The sequence below is a fragment of the Ochotona princeps genome, chromosome 7, assembly GCF_030435755.1.
Source record: "Ochotona princeps isolate mOchPri1 chromosome 7, mOchPri1.hap1, whole genome shotgun sequence".
NCBI classification, from domain to species: domain Eukaryota; kingdom Metazoa; phylum Chordata; class Mammalia; order Lagomorpha; family Ochotonidae; genus Ochotona; species Ochotona princeps.
In genome coordinates, this window is record NC_080838.1 from 16,955,036 (window position 1) to 16,975,958 (window position 20,923).

General features: G+C 45.0%; 2 protein-coding genes and 1 pseudogene across 3 annotated transcripts in view; 2 read left to right on the forward strand and 1 right to left on the reverse strand.

Moving 5' to 3' along the window:
* Positions 1 to 278, forward strand: part of CLGN (calmegin) — a 291,118-nt gene extending 290,840 nt beyond the window's left edge. For both annotated transcript variants that reach the window (XM_004588145.3, XM_012927847.2), the window contains exon 16: positions 266 to 278. The gene's annotated coding sequence lies outside the window, so the exon portion shown is untranslated. The remainder of the gene's footprint in view (positions 1 to 265) is intronic.
* Positions 1 to 20,923, forward strand: part of MAML3 (mastermind like transcriptional coactivator 3) — a 450,207-nt gene that overhangs the window by 48,027 nt on the left and 381,257 nt on the right. The window lies entirely within an intron of this gene.
* On the reverse strand, positions 15,574 to 16,803 carry LOC105942001 (glyceraldehyde-3-phosphate dehydrogenase-like; annotated as a pseudogene).

Sequence of the window (20,923 nt, forward strand, 5' to 3'; positions counted from 1 at the left end):
GCTCCCTGCTTGTGGCCTGGGAACGCAGTCGAGAACGGCCCAAAGCCTTGGGACCCTGCACCCGCGTGGGAGACCCGGAAGAGGTTCCTGGTTCCCGGCTTCGGATCAGCACAGCACCGGCCCTTGCGGTCACTTGGGGAGTGAATCATCGGACGGAAGATCTTCCTCTCTGTCTCTCCTCCTCTGTGTATATCTGGCTGTAATAAAATGAATAAATCTTAAAAAAAAAAAAAAAAAAAGAATGCAGTGTGAGACAAAGTTTAGGGCCAACACAGAGGCAGGATCTGCTTACATGCAGTGTGCAAGTGCATGCTGAGAAAAGGCCATGGGAAAGCTCAAAAAAGGGTTGCATTCCACAGGGTGCAAAGACATCTCTTTATAGGATCTGAAGGCATGGGGGCCACCTCTGGAGTGAGGCTTGACTGAATATTCAAAGCAGGTAGAGTTTGGTGCAGGACTTGAGTACCAGCCGTTTCCTTGCCCCTCTTTTTTTTTTTTTTTTAAAGATTTATTTATTTATTTTTATTGCAAAGTCAGATATACAGAGAGGAGAAGAGACAGAGGGAAAGATCTTCCGTCCGATGATTCACTCCCCACGTGACCACAATGGCTGGTGCTGTGCCATTCCATAGCCAGGAGCCAGGAACTTCCTCCAGTTCTCCCACACAGGTGTAGGATCCCAAGGCTTTTGGGTTGTCCTCAACTGCTTTCCCAGGCCACAAGCAGGGAGCTGGATGGGAGTGGAACTGCCGGGATTAGAACTGGTACCCATATGGGATTCCAGCATGTTCAAGGCGAGGACTTTAGCCGCTAGGCTACTGCACCGCCTTGCCCCTCTTTTTGGAAAGCTAGGAAGTGTCATGGTGTGAGGTGAATGATGGGAGTGGGAGTATATGGCATGGTAATTTTATTCTGATAGAATTGTAATGACCTGAAAGTCATTTCAGGGATGTAGTAGGCAGCCATGTTGAATATTTTTTAACATCAATTGTAAGCTGTAAAGTGCAAACACTGTTTTTCCACTGTACATCAAGGGTGGCTGGGGTTGGTTAGTGCATGGAGGAAGGTTGCAGAGGGCAGTATTTGGCAGCATTGGTAGGGCTGAAGTGCAGGGGGGCCTGCAGCAGGGTGCTGACCACCCCAGCTCCTTTTGCTCGCTACCTCTCTGTCTACGTCAGTGTCGTATATGCTTCTCTCTACTTGACAGCTAGAGAAATGGAAGTAAAACATTGCTACCTCACCTGCATGACAGGTGTGGTGAGTGAAAGATGGAATGAAAGTCCTCCCAGTTTCTGGTATAGTGTCCTATCAGTTTGTTCTAGCATTTGTGTATTTATTGATTTTAAAGACTGATTTATGTATTTGAAAGGCAGAGTTACAGAGAGAAAGAAATGGAGACAGATTTTTCATCTGTGAAGTCATTCTGCAAATGGCTACAGTGACTGAAGCTGGGCTGATCCGAAGGCAGGAGCCAGGAACTTCTTCCAGGTCTCCCAAGTGGGTGCAGGGGCCCCAGCACTTAGGCCAGTCTCTGTTGCTTTCCTAGGTGCATTAAAAAGGAGCTGGATTAGGAGGAACAGCTACTCAAACTAGTACACATATGGGATGCTGGCATGAAAGTGGCAGCTTAAGTTGCTATGCCACAGTGTGGGCTTCAGAAATTTTGTATTAAGATCTCTTCAAATACTGTGGACAAGTTGCTTCTTGCCCTTCTCAAAGTAAGAAAAGATTTTGGGTAAAAGAACTTGGTTTCTGCACTTCCAGGTCTCCCAGTAGGCTGCTTTTTACTAAGCAGGCATCAGTAAATCAGACACCCTAATAAGTGACATTGAGTATTTGCTGTGTGCTGCATTCTGAGGGGATAGGTATCATGTCAAACATGGCTGGTTCTCTCAGTCTGTTGACAGCATGGCTAAGGAGAGGCTGCCTGGACTCTAGGATAAGTGTAAGACACATGTGTAATATGTAATACATGTGTCTTTAAGACAAGTTCAGTGTACCCCCTACTAGTCTACCTATTGGCAAATAAGAGAAGTGCTCCCTTGGGAGGGAAGGTGTTCTGGTAGATAGGAGAGAATGCTGAACCTCAAGTGATGGTGATGGTGTTTGAATGACTTATTGCTTCTTGGCAAACCATACCAGAAGTTGCTGACTTCATTATAGGAGGTCATTTCCAAAACGTTTGTGAAAAAATGGAATAATTTTGGTTCAAACATTTTTAAAATCAATGCTTAGTTTCCCACCCCATGATATACATCCTCCCCAAATCCCTTTCCCCAACTGATTTCCCCTTTATTATTACAATATAGTTCTTCATAAACAGTCGTAAGTCTATCATTGCAGGCATGGACAATGGCGGAGAGTCCCACATTCTATTGTCAAAATATAGTAAACAGTTTCACTGGGAGTCCATCCTTGGTCTGGAAGTAGAGATACATACTGCATTGTATCCTCACATTGGATATGATAGTCTGCATTACACAGTTACTATACATCCCCTTAAATGAAAAACCACAATACAAAATCAACAACAGGAAGGAAAAAAAGAAATAACATCACCATGAAATTAAATAACATGCTACTGAATGACTAATGTGTTGTTGAAGAAATGAAAAATAAAATCAAGAAACTTCTTGAGGAAAATGAGTCAGTGAAAAATTTAAAATGAGAAAGAAATGTTTGAAGAGATGAAAATAAAAAAAATATCAAAATCTATAAGATACTATTTCTGCTGATCTTTGCTGCTGAGATGTGTCTCATGTAACAACAGAAGGATTTTATTTTTTGATCTAGTCTACTAATCTATGATGTTTGATTGATGAGTTTAAGCCATTTACATTCAGGGTTCATATGCATAGGGGATAATTTAGTCCTGTCATTTTAGCAATGGGTTATTCATTGTTTGATTTGGTTTTGGTGGGTGCTATTCCTTTCCTCTGTCAAGGGAACATCTTTAAGTATCATTTGCAGGACAGGTCTACCCTCATATCTGTGATTGTGTTAACCATCAATTCAAATAGGGCTCAGCGAGGCGAGTGAACACTGACTGTTCACTCAGTGGCATTCAGTCCTGGCCTGGTCTGATCTGGAGAGGTACATGGCTGGCACCTGCCCGGGACTCTCAGCCTCCACATGTAGCCTTGGCCTCAGAGCCTTTCTATGTGATTTTTCCACTAGGGTAATGGAAGTTCAGGTTCCAAGAGAACAAGGCCAACACTGTTGATTATATTAAGCACTAGGTTTGGAATGACATCCTGTCATTTCTACATTCTCTTGGTCTGACCAGTTACCAGAGGCTTATATTCAAGGGTTGGGAAATAGACTCACCTGTACATGGAAGACATATTAAAGAATTTATGACCTTCTAAAATCCACCACATGTGGTTCCTGACTCAGGCTTTCTAGGTTTGTGATACCCTTTAAAAAATACATTCAAGACTCATTTCCAGTGTGTTTTAGTTCTCTTTTGCCAGAATTTGAGCAGTTTGGGGATTTCTTGTCCCCTTTAACCTTACAATATTTACAAGGGGTATTCAAAAGTTCATGGAAAAGGGATACTCTGAATTAAGAAACTACGCAAGGATTTTAGTTTTTTGTACCATATTCAAGTTATCATTCAATTTCACTTTCCTCTTAATTTAATTTCATTTAACTTTTGGAAGTGCCTCTTAGATATTTTTTCCCCCAGTAAGAAATTGTTCTGTTCACCAAAGCATATTTTAGCTTCCTCCACCCTCATGCTTTCCCTCTGTTGAAGGTATTATCTTTTGGGTTCTATCTTCTTCATGCAAAAATGAAACATGACAATGCCTTTCTAAATGAGTGAAATTTGGCTTGTGCCACAGAGGGACTCCCATTGTGGCTGGGATAAACAACATGGGTATGGAGAGCCAGAGGACATGAAGCTGGGGTAATGGTATTGAGAACATCGATGCAGGTGCATAGCACAGAGTCAGTCACTAAGATCCCAGAGGGTTTCAAAGAGGAAGTGGTACTTGAGCTACACCAGGGCACACTGGTCTCTGAAAAGGAGAGGGGTGGGGTGAGGGTGGCATCCAGGAGGAGGGCCAGGGAGCAGGTGGTACATTCCAGGAAACAATGCCTGGGTGTCTGGAACTTGGGGGCCTCAGTCATTCAGGGTCCAGTGGTGGGCCGGTGGTGGTGGGAGGTGAAGCTGAACAGATGGTTTGGGGACTTGTGGACTTTGCTGTGAATGCAGATTTATTCTGAATGTAATCGCCATAGAGGATTTGTGGCAGGGAGTGCTGTGATCAAATTTCTGAGTTTTGGATGCTGTTGGTAATAGCAAGCTCTGGTTTGCAGGAGTTGCCAGACAGAGGGCTGAAAAACCAGTTGGGAGCAGTAGTCCAGGCAGCTGTAAATGGGCAGTAGAATGGAGATGAAAGGAGGGGGGGCTCCTCAGGGAGGGGCGGTTGGCATAACAGCTTTTTCTGAATACCTAGCATGTTCAAACACTGCTTCTGTCTAATGTAATGCTTTCAAAGATCCATTTTTTCAGATGAGGTCACTGAGGCTTTGAGACATTTAAAAACCTCCTGGACAGTGGGTAAGCTAATAGGGTTGGAAGTCAAAGCCAAGTGTGTTTGGCTACAAAGTTTCTCTGACTTCCCATAAACCTCATTGCCTCATCCACTGAAAATAACTGAAAATGGCTTCCTTGTAAGCCTGGGTAGAGGATTGTGCCAATAACAGGGAAGAAGTCAGAAGTTTAAGATTTTGAAGATGCCTTGTTCCTGCATTGTGTAGATGTTTGTATATGTGTAACAATCATATACTTCAAACTTGAAAATTGTTTTATAAATACTTAAAGTTTTTAGCATGTGTGTTATCACTTTCACCAGCTGAAATGTTACAGATTAAAAGGAACTATAAAATACAATTCAATGTCAATTTGTCTATAATTTTTGTGCATAAATTATTCTTGGTCTAATGACTGATTTTTATGCACATTAGAATCTTATAAAACAAAGACAGGATTGTGCCATGTATGGAATAAACCAAGACCTCAAGGGAGGGCTGGAAGGGAATGGGGAGGAAAAGTAAAAATGAGTCAAAGAGTAAGAGACACAATGTAGCAGTTCATTGGAGTACTCCCTGGGAAGGGAGCTGCATTTCTCCCATAGCCACCCACAAAATTGGGTACTTATCGCCTAACAGCAAAGAGGGAGGAGGAATGGTTCTATTTGTACTGGAACCTGGAGGGCCAGGTCTTTGGCTTCTTCCACTCTTTGCCTTTAGGTTCCTAGGTGAATTGACTAACATGGGTTTGGTTTCCTGGGTTTATTGACTGACATAGGCCACTAGCTTCCTGGTCGTCTTGCTCAGGGTATTCAAGACTTCAGTCTAAGTGCCACTTGGAAATGCGGTCCTGGGCACAGATCACAGTAAGAGCTTAACAACAGTGGCAACATAGGTTGGTAGCACATGCATTTGGTTTCATTCTCACAGGTTTTCGGGTCGTTTGACAAGTCCTTATGATGATTGGTGAGGAGGGATCTTGCTTCTCTTTGTTGTCACTGAGTATGCATGCCTAGAACAGCACCCGGCCCTTAGTAGATGCCCTGTAAACATTTACTGAATGGATGATTACTTAAATGCTGTGTGCCAGGCTCTGTGAATGGCTTGAACTCACAGCATCATTTTTTTTTAAATAATAAGATTTATTTTATTTATTTGAAAGGCAGAGTTTCATAGGCACAGAAGAGTTTCACATGGCTACATTGAGCAGAGATGGACCAGGCCAAAGTGAGGAGCCTGGAACTCCATCAGTGTCTTCAACATGGCTGTCAGGGGCACAAGAACATCTTCTGCTGCTCTTCTAGGAGAATTGGCAGGGAGCTGGATCAGAAATGAAACCACTGCACACGTATGAACAGCCAGGTTAAAAGCCGTGACTTGACCCACTGTGCCACAGTGCTGATCGCTTGTATCTCATTTAAACTTCATAAAAACCAATCTAGCCTGCACTAGGAAGATGAAGTCAGTGTGTAGTGAAGAAACTTGCCCAAGAGCATGCTGCCTCATATGTGGTAGAGCTAGGATCCAGAACTGGATTTGTATAGTTAAAAATCTTAAGAGAATACCTCTGATACTTTGACTATGTCACGAACACCCTATCATATTTGCAAAGTAGAATTTATGCCTTTTGAAAATATGGGAGCTTTAATGAAAATTGCTTGTGTCCCAGACATAATTAGTAGACATACAGTAAATGTTGATGAAGTGATTAGGGTTACACTTTGTTGTGGAGGAAAAAAATATGTGGGGGACTCAAAGGTTGTTAACTTTAAATAAAAATACTATTCTCAAGGCCATTTTCTTAGTACAGGCAGGTTGACAAATGCTGAACCGTTCAGTGACAGCTGGTTGCTACTCTCTGTCCTGGGCAATTTGGCAACATAATACTGAGAGTATTGTGGTAATTCCTCCCATGTTGTCAGAAGTGTTCACTTCCCTCTTGTCAACAGGAAGAAAAGTGAGTTAGGAGATGGGGTTGTGCAATTTCCAGTTTTGCAGGAATGGTCAGATAAGTGGCCAAGCTTTAGCATCTTTCCCATAATTCTCTCCACTTAACTCTTTGATGTCATTTATAGGATTAACCATTGTATTGTTTCTGGTCACCCTTTGCCCTGTCTATCCTGGTGGTGCCCCCTTTTATATGATATCCTGATTGACAAAGGGTTTCCCTACTAATATTTTCTAATCCAAGAGCCTTTTTGTTTTAATCACACTTCAACTTCCCTCTTCTGTGAAAAACAAGCAGGTATGTCCCATCCTTCCCTTCTTTGGGTCTCCCTGGATTATGCCTGCTGAAGCCTGAAGGCAAGGACCATCCTTTGATTGCCAGGAAGTGAGCCTAACTCCATCCGTATCTGCCCCTCCTCTCAACTGTTCTTGAGCACTGGAGGCTTAAAAAAAGTGAAGGAGGGAAGGGGAAAAGAGAAAACTTTTGAATTAAAATCTGGGGCCATTTGTGTTTTTGCATGGATGAGGCAGTGTGAGACTGGCTGTATTTGTTGGTGTTTTTTTTGGGGGGGGAGTGGGGAGTGGGAGAGGTCAGTTTTCCTGTTTCACCTTATTTTAAAATGAAACTGCATATACAAATGTATCCTGCAGGGTGTTGAGTTGGGTTAGGGTGAGCAAGCCTTGTTAAGAATGCTTAGCAGTTCCACGTGGAATGAAGTTGAACAATGGCTCATCTTTCGGGTGTCTCAGTAGTAAAACTTTTGAATAAATACAATCTACTCCAGCAATTGCTGAAATTCTGAAAAAAAAAAATAAAGTCACTCCCTTGATAGAAACCGTTCTTAAAATATTCTCTACTTCCTTTTCTTTGCAAGCAAAGACGCAGTGTGCAGACTCAACCCTTTCTCGCCAGCTGAGTCATCCTTTTGAAAGTAAACACCGTACCTGTGTTGGTGTGGGGTATGATGGCGTCATTAAATTTTGTAAATATGTAGGACTCCTTGCTCCTAAATGTGCAATGTCCCCAGACTGCCTGGTGCGTTGCCTTCTTTTAAAGTTTTTCTGTCTCCTCTTTTGCATAAGCTTAGCACTTGTGTAGCTACTACTGGGCCAGCTCCAGGAGCCAGGAGCCCTTTTCCACCTCACTGCTTCCCTGTTTGCTCTCTGCCTGCTCTGCTGGCAGTGAAATCACACAGGTTATCAGGTGGATTTAAAGCAAGAACAAATAGGCCCTGAATGCAGTGTGGATGACCGCTTGTGCGAGTTATCTCGTTCAGCTGTAGCGTGTAGACTCTCTGATATGTCTTTTGGCTTCTCAGAAGCGTGTTTGAGGTTCCAGGCTGAGTTCTGGTAGTTAAGGTTTCAAGATAAGTGAGCCGTCATTCTGTGACTCATCGTGTACTGTTTTAAGCAGCTCCACAGGCTCGGAGAATAAAGGGATGTGTAATCATTTCCAGTTTCCTGTCACAGTTGACGTCACTGTCAACGTCATTGTCTTCAACTCCAGCACATTATTAAGCACCTCCAAGCCCATGAGTTGCAAGACAAAAACACATTCCTTAGACACAGCCCCTGGTGTCTAGGAGACTGCCTTTGTTAAATGGGTAACACGAAACAAGTATTTAATGTAGAATGATAGGTTGATTGCTCTGTGGTAATAGATGGTGTTAGCTAGTAATCTGAAAGTACAAATACAGTGACTTTATTGCCGAACATCTACCTTGTATAATAGGTGCCCATGGTCTGTATCTGGGTGCTGAGGTTACACAGGGAAATCTTACATATTCCCTATCCTTAAGGACGTTGGTCCAATGAACCATGTTCATGGGCACTACATTTTTTTCTCCCAGGAAAGAAGCATTTAGTCCAGTCTGGAGTTTGGGGAGCACCTCAGCAAAATCTTGATTGTTAGCTGATAAAAGGATTAGGTGAGGAGGGTGGAGCCTGAGCAAGAGGCTGGGCACTTCCTGGTTGGGTGTGGGGGAGGGGTGGCGCTGGTGCTAGGCAGGTGAAGAGCAGCACTGGCTGAGGACCCTGGGGTGCAGGCAGAGGGGCACTGGAGAATGTAGTTACCTTCCTCATGGAGAGGTGGCCCGGTTAGCAATGAGCAGGATGAATTTGATATTGCACTAGGCTGTGGTCTTATCTATGGACCCTGAGAGCTGAGTTTAAGAAATGTGTCTGAGGTGAAAGTCAAAAAATGTGCAGGTGGAAGTTGGGAGGGATGGGTAAACATGAGTCCCAGTTCTGAGTGCAGGGTAGGATTAGGGAGAGGAAGACTTGGGTTCAGCTTTGCATATACAGGTTTGACCTGTTTGTACAAGTGCCAAAGGAAGCCCTGGAGTGCACTGGCTAGGTCCTCAACATGATCTAGGAGAATCTGCAGGTGGCAGATGTGCCACTCTGTGAAAGTGGGGGAGGGGGATTCCTGGGACTAGAGTTAAGTAGTAGGAAGCAAAGCTGATTTCCTTTCAGTCCAAACTAAACTGCTTGGAGAGGGTGAAGAAGGTGTGTCGCAGCCCTAGCAGGTCCTTTCTGGGTGCATGGCCGAGGCCCTGAGACCCAGGCAGACCTGGGAGCAGTTAGTGGCAGCAGCCCAGGCTTAGCAAAGGCAGAGCTGCGCTGCTGAGCCACGGGGCTTGTGCTTAGCCCTTCATGGCAAACTTCCCAAACCTCAGCTGCCAGGGCTGGCCCTTCCCCCCCTTCCCCGCCCGCCACTCACAGCGGGAGGAGAGGGAGAAGAGGAACTTGTTTCTCCATCAAGTGCCTTTTGGCTTTAAGACAAAGGAGAAAGAACAGTGTACTGCACACTTCATGACCCAGAGAGTCAACCATAGATCAGCTGAGAGAGAAGGAGAGAGAGGAGTGTAAGAGACAGATAGCCGGACAAACAGACAGAAAGATAAAAGAGGAAGGAGAAAGTTTTTCAATAGTTGATTCTGCTTGAAGCAGCTTTGTAAAAACGTGAAGCACCAAAGGGAAAGTTACTTCTCTGTGTGTCTTTAATGTAGGAAATTTACACTTTGACCGTAATTCTCTTAGGATCTATTCTCCAGCATTTTTTTATATAAAAGATTTATTTATTTCAAAGGCAGAGTTACAGAGAGAGAGGGGAAAGAGAGAGAAAGAGACAATGAGAGAGAGAGAGAGAGTAAGAGAGAGATTTTAGATCTCTCATTCATCCCCATATGGCTGCATTGGTCTGGAAGCCAGGAGCTTCTTCCAGGTTTTCCACATGGGTGCAGGGACCCAAGCATCCAGGCAATCCTCCACTACCCTCCTAGGTGCTTTAGTAGGGAGCTGGATTGGAAGAAAAGCTTCTAAGACTCAAACAGGCACCCATAGGGGATGCCAGCGCTGCAGGTGGTGGCTTAACCTTGTAAGCTGCAGCACTGGCCCCTACCCTCCAGGTTTTGCAGTGCTTTTGCTTCATCAGACACATGCCAAGGTAATGACAAAAATGGTCAAGAACAGAGCACCCTGGTTCTGACTCTGTTTCTTTGTTATGCACTGAACACACCCTGCTCTCTGGTGTTGAGTGGGGGAGCCTGTAGCCCAAGAATGACAATTAGCAGCAGTAAGGCCCCATTCTTCTTTGCAGGGCCTAAGATGACAGGTGCAATGGCTTTGGCACCTTACCAGCACTGGCAGGCCTCTGCAGCGCACGGTGGGAAGACAGGGCATTCTCCCAGGAGGCTGTTTTCTCCTCCCAGATCCTGCTTACTTGGGTGAACTTCTGGTGCCCATAGAGTTGACACCACCTGTCAATTAAGCCTGACAAGACTCATGGACAGAGAAGTCGAGTTTTATTTTAGAACCCCGACTGGACTGTGTAGATTTAGCTAGAAAAGGTCTCTTTTGTTTCTGCCTAAGACTAGGGCAGCTTCAGAGGCTAGACTGTCAGAGGGAGTGTGCTGCTTTCTGTGAGCGCCAAGCCCTGCTGCTGTGTAGCTGGAGTAACTGGGACATGATGGCCGAAGCTGGCTCACCAGCCAGTGGACAGGGGCTCTGCCTTCCGTCATTTTCAAGTGTGGTATATGGTGCAAGAGCTCACTTCTCACAGCTATTGTCAGTTCCTTAGCCACTTTTCCTTGGTCAGGGTTTAAAGTCTTTGCTTGCATCCCTAAAGTGGACCAAGTGCATTCAAAGGCAGTTCCAGGTGAGGTAATACACTTCCGCTTGGTTGCTGTCTCTATGGCCAGACATGGTTCTAGCCCTCTGGAGAGTCCGCAGGCTGCTTGCCATGGTATAGGTTTGATCCAAGAAGACAGAGTGAATCAAATATTAGAAAAATGAGGTTTTAACTGCGTGGCCAGGATCCAATGAACCATCACAGAAGACATCCATGTGGAATGAAAATGTCTGGACACATGACCTGGCAAGCTTTTCTGTTCAGACTTAATTCTAAAAATCCACATCCAGTTGTGCTTTTCAAAAAAAATAAAGAGTTGTGGCTAAATACATAATTTACCATCACCAGGACACAAATGTTGTTTTTAGGTTTTTGAGATCAGAACTGCCTAAGAAAATCCACGAGTTGCCTATGCTTTGGGGCCGATTTATAACTGGGTCAACATTCTGCATGGAAATCTGCTTGCAAGAAAGAGACCCGAATGAAGGTGTTCCTGCCTTGGCATCTGAAGACTCAGCCTTCTTGATTTCACAATAATCTATTGCTACAATTCCTGCTGCTTCCCCTGCTTGTCTCTTGCCTGCTGTCTTGTGAAGCAGCTAAAATTTTCTGTTTTAATATCATCATCATGACTATTGGCATGGAGCTCTGGGATCAGACTTGCTTCTTTCTGGTTGCTCCGTATCAAGCCAGGCCCACAACTAAACTGCAGAGTGGGTTATGGGGAACCCCTGATCCCTGTTGGAGCTATCTTCAGTCTCTCCAAAGTGGTTAGGGGAAGAGGTGCAGGCCCCACCAGCCTGTGGAAATGGGCTCCTGGGCCAGTGTTTTCTGTTGGGCTCTGCACTGGGCCAGCCCCTGATGGCACACATTGAAAGGCAAATGACAGCGGTAATTGGCTGAGAGATAAACCACAATGAGTGAGTGAGCAGTGCTGCGGGGAGTTAAGTGGCTAAGTGACAATTACTGCTCTGCAGCCTCCGGGATCACGGGCAGCCCAGCCGTTTGTTCTCTGTTTTAAAGGAGCAATAACACATTAATTGGAGGAGGGCTTCTCGGTTAACACGCCTCACCCTGCTTCTCATCTGATTCTGCTTTGAGCAGTGGGACTTGGCAGCATGCAGAAGGTTTGCCAGCCCAGTGGTCTCCTCCCAACACCACTCACCCCATTGAATTGGCATTTTGGAAATGTGTGTCTTTGATTCCGGTAGAAGGATGATTGATTTAGTTAGAAAAAAATTTTTTAAATATTTATTTACTTTTATTACAAAGTCAGATATACAGAGAGGAGGATCTTACGTCCGATGATTCACTCCCCAAGTGAGCGCAAAGGCCGAAGCAGGGTCTCCCACACGGGTGCAGGGTCCCAAAGCCTTGGGCCCTCCTCAACTGCTTTCCCAGGCCACAAGCAGGGAGCTGGATGGGAAGTGGAGCTGCCAGGATTAGAACCTGCACCCATATGGGATCCCAGTGCGTTCAAGGCGAGGACTTTAGCTGCTAGGCCACACCGCTGGGCCCTTCCTTCAAGGAGGCAATGGCCTGTTACTTCTCAATCACAAGGAGGCGTCGGTGTCTGTCCCTGGGAAATGCCTCCTTTCCTTGCCCGCAGTCCCTTAACCCTTATGAGGCTCAAGCTTCACTTTTCCTCTTCCCATCTGTTCTAATCTCAAAGGCCCAGTGACAGCAAGAGAGGCAGAGATGGACAGAGAGATCTTCCATCTATCGTTCATGCTTCAAAGGTCCACAAAAGCCCGGATTGAGCAAGGCTGAAACCTGGAGCCTAGAACTCAGTCCACTCTGCCAGTCCTTGAACCAACACCTGCCTCCTGCAGGAAGCAGGAATGCAGCTGGGACTCCAGACCAGGCTCTTCGATAGGAAGTGCAGGCTTCCCAAGCAGCATCTTAATTTCGGTGTGAAATGCTCTCCTCCACTTTTATTCCAAAAAACGATCTATCTATGTGTTAGATGTGGCAATGAGTAGCAGAGATAATGTCTTGTTGTTCTTCTGGGGAACCTACAGTCTGGTTCATAGTGACACATAGGAAGTAAATAAACCACAGTCCACTGTTTACTTGCTCGAAGATCCTAAGTAAAGATCTTTAATCAAAAAGAAGCTTGGGGTCTTCAGAAATAGGCTGCAGTTTAGTGTAGGCCTGGCAAGGTCTGCCCTCCTTTCTTTGAAAGGCCATTTGAACCCTGTTCTGGCTACAAGTAGCCATTAAGACGATTAGCTTGGGCTTGAGATAAGCAGACTAAACAAACCCAAGAACTAGATGAGACCCTTTTTTTTTCTAATTGCAATTTGCCTTTCTACCCCATTCTAACCAAGTTCTCAAGATCCAAATATCTTCCAAGAACCCTCGAAAGGGCTGTTTTGTGGTTTCCTTTCACTAGCACGGTAGTTCTTTTCTCCTGGCTGTTCCTCTATAACACACAGTTCTAGACAACTTGTTTAATGTCTTAAGCTGACAACTGGTTATTTCAGGTACATGAACTTGCCTGCTTTGGCTCACAGCTACTTAGAAGACAGTGAACAGCTGGGAGGAGAAGGTAGTGGCCGGTTGGCAGAAGCAGCTCAGCTTCTGGCCTTGAAAGAAAGGCCTGAGAAGAGCTCCCTGCTAAGCTAGCTTTACTGGAGCAGTGAGTGTACAGAAGGAAAATACAACTGTTCCTGGTGAGGAAGCACAAGCTGTGTCAGGCCTATTGCTGGGCAGACTTCCTCAGGAGCGCACCCAGACACGGCTGGAGATGTTGGCCTGCCTTACTGAGCAAAGGCCTTCTGTCCAGTTTCTGAAGGAAGCTTTGATAAGAATTGGTGGAATTGCCATAATAACAGTGGCAGTCTCTCCAACAAAGGGAATAAAATGTCCTTTTAAATAAAGCTTTATCTACACAGGATCTTAGCCTTGTGGCAGTAATCAGAGCAGGCATATTTGAATTCTGACAGTGCTACCTATTGGCCACTTGACCTTGAAAAAACTTAGTCTTCCTAGCTGTCAAATGGGACAACTCTGTAACCCATTGAAGGATTGTTCTGGAAGCTGTGCTGATTAAATGTAAGCTGCTGTTATAGATGAGCACTGGTTTGAGTCTTAGCTGTTATACTTCCAATCCAGCTCTCTGTTAATGAGCCTGGGGAAGCTGTAGAAGACGGCCTAGTGCTTGGACCCTTACACCCACATAGAAGTCTCACAGAGAGCATGGTTCTTGCCATTGTGGCCATCTGAGCAGTGAACTAGGAGATGACAAACTTAATCTCTTTCTTTCTTTCTTTCTCTTTCTTTCTGTCTTTCTTTCTTTCCCTCCCTCTGTGTAATTCTTCCCTTCAAATACATAGATCTTTTACTAAATTTATTCTTGGGCCCAGCGCTATGGCCTAGTGGCTAATTAGGGTCCTCGCCTTCAATGTGCCGGGATCCTCTATGGGCGCCGGTTCTAGTCCTGGCAGCTCCACTTCCCATCCAGCTCCCTGCTTGTGGCCTGGGAAAGCAGTTGAGGAGGGCCCAAAGCCTTGGGACCCTGCACCTGCGTGGGAGACCCAGAAAGAGGTTCCTGGCTCCTGGCTTTGGATTGGCGCGCACCGGCTGTTGCGGCCACTTGAGGAGTGAACGATCGGATGGAGGAAGTTTCTCTCTCTATCTTTCCTCCTCTGTGTATATCTGCCTTTCCAATAAAAGTAATAAATAAACCTTTAAAAAATAAAAAAGTAAGATTTATTCTTTTTGGTATACTGTCTGTGAATTTTGGAAATGTGTAGAGTCATGATTACTAACACAGTGCTTAAGGTGAGGTGGATGTTTGGGCACAGCAGGAAAGATAGTTACTGAGACGCCCACATCATGTGTCAGTGCCTGAGTTGGATCCCTGGCTCTGCTCTTCCTTCCAGCTTCCTGTTTGTACAGAGGGAGGCAGGGGTGATGGCTCCCCACACCTCCCAAGTCTCCAGTTCTCGGCTTCTGTCTGATCCAGCTGCTGCCATTGTTTGTGGCTGTGAAGTGGCCAAGGGGAGATCTCTCTCTCTGTCTCACTCTGCCTTTCAAGTAAATAAGAAACAAAAGATATACAATAAACTGTATCACCTTACTCACAAATGCCATCTCCTCATGCTACCTATGTGTAGTCAGATAGTCCCCCTGCCGTTAACCCCTGACAAGCACCGATCTGTCCTCTATTATGGATTGGTCCTTTTTAGGCTGGCATGTGAATGCAGTCAGAGAATGGGTAGTCTTTGGAGTCTGTCTTCTTCATTTAGCATAATGCCTTTGAGATTCTATCATGCTGTTACATGTATCAGTAAAAAGCTTATTTCTAATACTCCTAAATCACTAAGTCTAGAACTGAATGGGATTTTAGCAGTTGGAACCACACATTCTCATTTCCCAGGTGAAGAAGCAGAGATCTCCTATGGTGAAGTGACTTGCCCAGGGTCATGAAGCTAATTAAGGAAAGGGCATGAACTTGAAATTCCCCACTATTAGTCCAGGCAGCCTCTGGTAAATCATGTTGGGATTAAGAAGACTGTATAATTGATTGTCAAGTGGGGGGAAGGGAAGAACTCCATTCTGACTGCATTACTGATCACAATCCAAACAAGCAAAATGAGCCTTACTTATGATGAAAGTTTTGGTAGTATTAAATTTTGAGGATGTACAATTTCCTTAAAAAGTATCTGTATTACTCTCTTGGAAATACATTTCTTTCAGAGGCACTTCTGTATCTTTGCTGCCATCAATCCTATGTATGATTCAGTAACAGAATCTTCACCTGAAGGTTCATCACTTGTTTTGTGTTTATAGCAACTTTTTTTTTGCAGAATATTCTGAGTATTATTGTCTTATTTTCAGTTCAAGTTGTAAATGCCATATATTTCTAGGTGACTAGCGTAAAGGTGCAGGTTAAGAATGAAGTGTTAAGTGGTTTCATCATTCACTTATTAAATAATGGTTTGTGGAAATTTTTTTTTTTTCTGGGTACAAGGTGGACTTTATTGATGGTAGCATGACAAGATAGGGCTCGCGAGGCCCCTCCCCTTCTCCAGGGGGTTTGGGATGGAGACTGTGGAAGGGCAGATTCTCATTGTGGTGGGGACTGAGTGGGGGCAGAGACTCCCCAGTAGCCTCGCTCTTCGTCTGGTGCTCTCACTGGGGTCCATGTTCCGGGGGCTCTTGCTCCTTGGAGGCCAGGTTGACCATGAGGTCCACCACCCTGTAGCTGTAGCCAAATTCGTTGTCATACCAGGAGATGAGCTTGACAAAGTTGTCATTGAGGGCAATGCCAGCCCCAGCATCAAAGGAGGAGGAGTGGGTGTCACTTGTAAAGTCACAGGAGACAACTTGGTCCTCCGTGTAGCCCAGGATGCCCTTCAGGGGGCCCTCAGAAGCCTGCTTCACCACCTGCTTGATGTCATCATGCTTAGCAGCTTTCTCCAAATGGCAAGTCAGGTCTACCACGGACATGTTGGGAGTGGGCACACGGAAGGCCATGCCAGTGAGTTTCCCGTTCAGCTCAGGTATAACCTTGCCCATGGCCTTGGCAGCACCAGTGGAAGCCAGGATGATATTCTGGGCAGCCCCATGGCCATCACACCACAGCTTCCTGGATGTGCCGTCCACTGTCTTCTGGGTGGCGGTGATGGCGTGCACTGTGGTCATGAGACCCTCCACATTACCAAAGTTGTCGTGGGTGACCTTGGCCAGAGGAGCCAAGCAGTTGGTGGTTCAGGAGGCGTTGCTGACATTCTTGAGGGAGTTGTCATACTTCTCGTGGTTCACTCCCATCACGAACATGGGGGCGTCAGCAGAGGGGGCCGAGATGATGACCCTCTTGGCCCCACCCTTCAAGTGAGACTCAGCTTTCTCCATGGTAGTGAAGGCACCGGTGGACTCCACCACATACTAGGCACCAGCATCGCCCCATTTGATGTTGGTGGGATCTCGCTCCTGGAAGATGGTGATGGCTTTCCCATTGATGACAGGCTTGCCGTTCTCAGCCTTGACTGTGCCATGGAACTAGCCGTGGGTGGAATCATACTGGAGAGTGTAGACCATGTAGTTGAGGTCAATGAATGGGTCACTGATGGGCGCAATGTCTACTTTGCCAGAGTTGAAAGCAGCCCCGGTGACCAGGTGCCCGATGTGGCCAAATCCCTTCACTCTGACCTTCACCATCTTGTCTCAGGGATGCACTGCACGAGAGGAGTTGACTGTAGCACCGGGAGGAGCAGAGAGCTGGAAATTCTATACTGGAAACATTGAATTATGGGAAATAGAATTTAAGATTTTTTAAAAAAAGATTTATTTATTTTTACTGCAAAGTCAGATATACAGAGAGACAAGAGGAGAGACAGGAAGATCTTCTGTCCGATGGTTTACTCCCCAAGTGGGTGCAACAGCTGGAACTGAGCTAATTGGAAGCCAGAAACCAGGTGCTGCTTCTGGGTCTCCCACGCGGGTGCAGGGTCCCAAGGCTTTGGACTGTCCTTGACTGCGTTCCCAGGCCACAAGCAGGGAGCTGGATGAGAAGTGGAGCTTCCGGGATTAGAACCGGCGCCCAAATGGGATCCCAGTACATTCAAGGTGAGAACTTTAGCTGTTAGGCCACCGTGCTCAGTCCAAATTTCAAGATATTTTTAAAAATAAGTTTGTATTAGATGGCTAGAAATTGATTTGGAGGCCCAAAAACTCCTAATTAAATTAGTTCTTGAAGCAAGTGAATGAGCAGTTAAGAATGTCCACATGCTGGGCCTGGCATAGAAGCCTAGTGGCTAAAGTCCTTGCCTTGCACACGCATGCATCCAGTGTGATGCCTGTTTGTGGCCTGGGAAAGCTGTAGAAGATGGCCCAAAGCCTTGGGACCTTGCAAGCTTGTGGGAGACCCAGAAGAGGCTCATGGCTCCTGACTTTGGATTGGCTCAGCTCCAGCCATTACAGCCTCTTGGGGAGTGAATCAACAGACGAAAGATCTTCTGCTCTATCTCTCCTCCTCTCTGTATATCTGATTTTCCAATAAAAATAAGTAAATCTTTAAAAAAAAAAAAAAGAATGTCCGTATGCCAGATTGGAGTGCTGGGGTTCCAGACCTGTCTGCATTCCTGATTCTAGCTTCCTGTTCATGCAAATCCTTAGAAGGCAGCTGTTGATGGCCAAGTACTAGGGTCCCTGACATCACTTAGGAGACCTGGATTGTAAATGAACTCCAGGCTTTGGGCCTGGCCTAGCAATAGCTATAAAGGCAATTGACTAGTGAACAGGAGATTGGAAGATTTCTTTCTCTAGCTCTGTGTTTCACTCTGCCTTTCAAATAAGTAAATGAACAATAACCTAAAAATTATTTCCCATGTACATGGTTATAAAAGTATTCCTACGTACTATGAAAATATAAATACGGTGGACAGATTTCCTTTCCTCAAGGGAAGGAGAGGCATATTAAAAGGCTACTGGTAGTGCAGTTTCTTAGAGTCACCCCAGTGGGATATGCTTTGTTGCTGTGTAGAGCACACCAGAATGTTGTACTCAGGGTGGGCAAGGTCAGAATGGTGCTGCAGGAGGCTTACATGGTAATGAGTACTAACAGGGTACATGAAAAGCAAATTTTCTAGGAAGTGAACTTTTCTTTGCAGGAGTGAGGAAGATACAAACCATGATGCAGTGGAAATGGAATGCAGGAAGTATCTTAGAAATAGCTATTGCATACAAGAGGGAGCCTTCGAAGAAGACTGTGGGATTGTACCCTGGGTGAGTGGGTGGTGGCCCTTCCACAAAGGAGATTAGTGAGACGTGGCGCTTCCATGAAGGAGATGTTGAGGTTTGTCTAAGACCTGGGACTGAAGTAGAAGGTAGAGCTGGTCATGGAGAAAGGATGGGGCCCTTCATCTTTGACCTGGCTTGTTTTGAGTGATGATGCCTGAACATGTTAGTGATTGTTTAGGCTTGATTGTTAGCATCTTTTCCAGAGGATTCATCACAATTTAATTTTTCTTGAGCAGAGATTTCTGGTTTTCATCCTAAAGAGTTAGTTGCATAATTAGTTAGAGGATTAACAAATCATTTTTGGCCTTTTCCTTCACCTATGCCATGACTCAGAGCTTAAAAAGAGACCATGCAAGTAGGGAAGGAGACAGTTGCCATGGGATAAAATACAGACTGTGAGTGATCGTTCTGAAGAGTGCATGCTCCAGGTACAAGGAGAAGGATTATACATCAAGACAATTTTTTTTTAAAGATCTATTTATTTATATTGGAAAGTCAGATATACAGAGGGAAGGAGATGAGAGAGAAAGATCTTCTGTCTCGTGGTTCACTCCCTGAGCGGCGACAAGGGCAGGAGCTGAGCCAATCTGAAGCCAGAGCCAGGAGCTTCTTCTATGTCTCCACATGGGTGCAGGGTCCTAAGGATTTGGACCATCCCAGGCTACAAGCAGGTAGCTGGATAGGCAGTAGACCAGCTGGGCCATGAATAGGTGCCCATATGGGATTCCTGCGCATGCAAGGTGATTATTTAAGCCACTAGGCTACCATGCCAGGCCCCATCAAGACTTTTTTTTTTTAAGATTTATTTATTTTTATTGGAAAGTCAGATATATACAGAGAGGAAAATCTTCCGTCAATTGATTCACTCCCCAAGTGGCCATAATGGCCAGAGCTGAGCCAATCCAAAGCCAGGAGCCTCCTCCAGGTCTCCCACGTGGGTACAGGGTCCCAAGGCTCTGGGCTATCCTCTACTGTTCTTCCACTCAATAAGCAGGGAGCTGGATGGGAAGCAGGGCCCTACCCATATGGGATCGTGACGTGCTCTAGGTGATGACTTTAGCCACTAGGCTATCACACCTGGCCCCCATCAAGACAATTTTAAAGTGAAATTACATGGCTCAAAGACTAGGGGGGAGAGCACGTAGATGTTCAACACAGTTAATAAAAATGTAGGAAACCATCATCGCTCAGGCTTCTTTTAAATATCATATCACACATCCAAAGAAGAATCTTGCCATAACTCAAGCGCTAACACTTACTTTTTGTAGTTTAAATACCATAGAAAACTGCAAATAATTGCAAATGTTTCTTGTGGCGGTCTTTTTTTTTTTTTTTTTTTTACAACAACAAAATTAAAAACAGTGTAGATTCTAAAATCACAGGATGTCAAAGGAAATATTGCTTAATAAGATATTTTCTTTGGCACAGAGTGGGTTGCCAAGGCAGAGGTGAGTCTACAAAGGAATATTCAATGGGAGGACATTTAAAATTAACATGGACTCTCTGATTACAACTAGAAAACTTGACTGCTCCCAAGGTATAGGGTCACACACCAAAACTCAGATTTCTAATACAGGGCAGAGATGGGTAGGTGGATCAACTTTTTATTTTCATTCTTTCTCCTCAGTGAGTCATTGCGAGTGTAGTCAGAAAGAACATTTCTAATGAAATAGTTGGGTGTTGTGAGGTCCTTCCCCTCCTTTTTTTCTTCCTTTAAGAGGTTCTGGTTCCATATGTAACACAAGAGAGAGGTAGGAGGAATTAAGCGCATGTATGAAGAGCCTGAAGCTGTTATTTTGGTTCTGATTCTGCCATCCCTGTAAGATCTTGAGCTAGTCACAGAATACTGGATATTGTAAATGCTCTTTCTCTCCTTATAATGAGTGGTGGAAATGTTCCCAGTCCTTTCTGTTTTCATGGATGCTGAGAAGATGGTTGCAATAAAACACGTAAAAGCACTTGAAGCATTTTGACAGCTAGCCAGAGCATTATTTAACTCCACTGTGAGACAAAAGCAAATGGAGGAAATGGATTCTGGAGGTGAGCTGTTGAGAATGAGAGCACAGGCGTGTGTGCTTATTAAAATGGAATTCAGGACAGGGCGTTGGGACGGGCACTGAAGGGACAAGGTCCCTGCTGGCCGTACTGGGAGGCATAGCCTATGTGGGGGTGGTGGTCGGTGGAGATTTCATGTATAGACAAGCTATTCCCAGTGTAGTATGCCACTAAGAACTCATCACGGAGGTCCTGCATGTTTATAGAGAGGTGCTCTCCAATCGGAAAACAAATATGCATAGAGGGCCTGCAAGAGCCGTTCCTTAGGCTAGAAAAGACTTGTTCTGAATCCAAGAAAAGAAAACACCACTGTGAAATGGAAAGTTTACATGAGTTCAGTTAGGGCCAGAATTCCCTTCAGTAAAGTAAATTTAGACCAGTAGCAGTTAAAGGAGAAGGCGTACTTTTTTTTTTTTTAATGGGTAAAATTGATATAAGTCTAAGAAACAATCTAAAGGACAAATGGTCATAGATACAAAATTTCAGGAAAAAAAATGACTG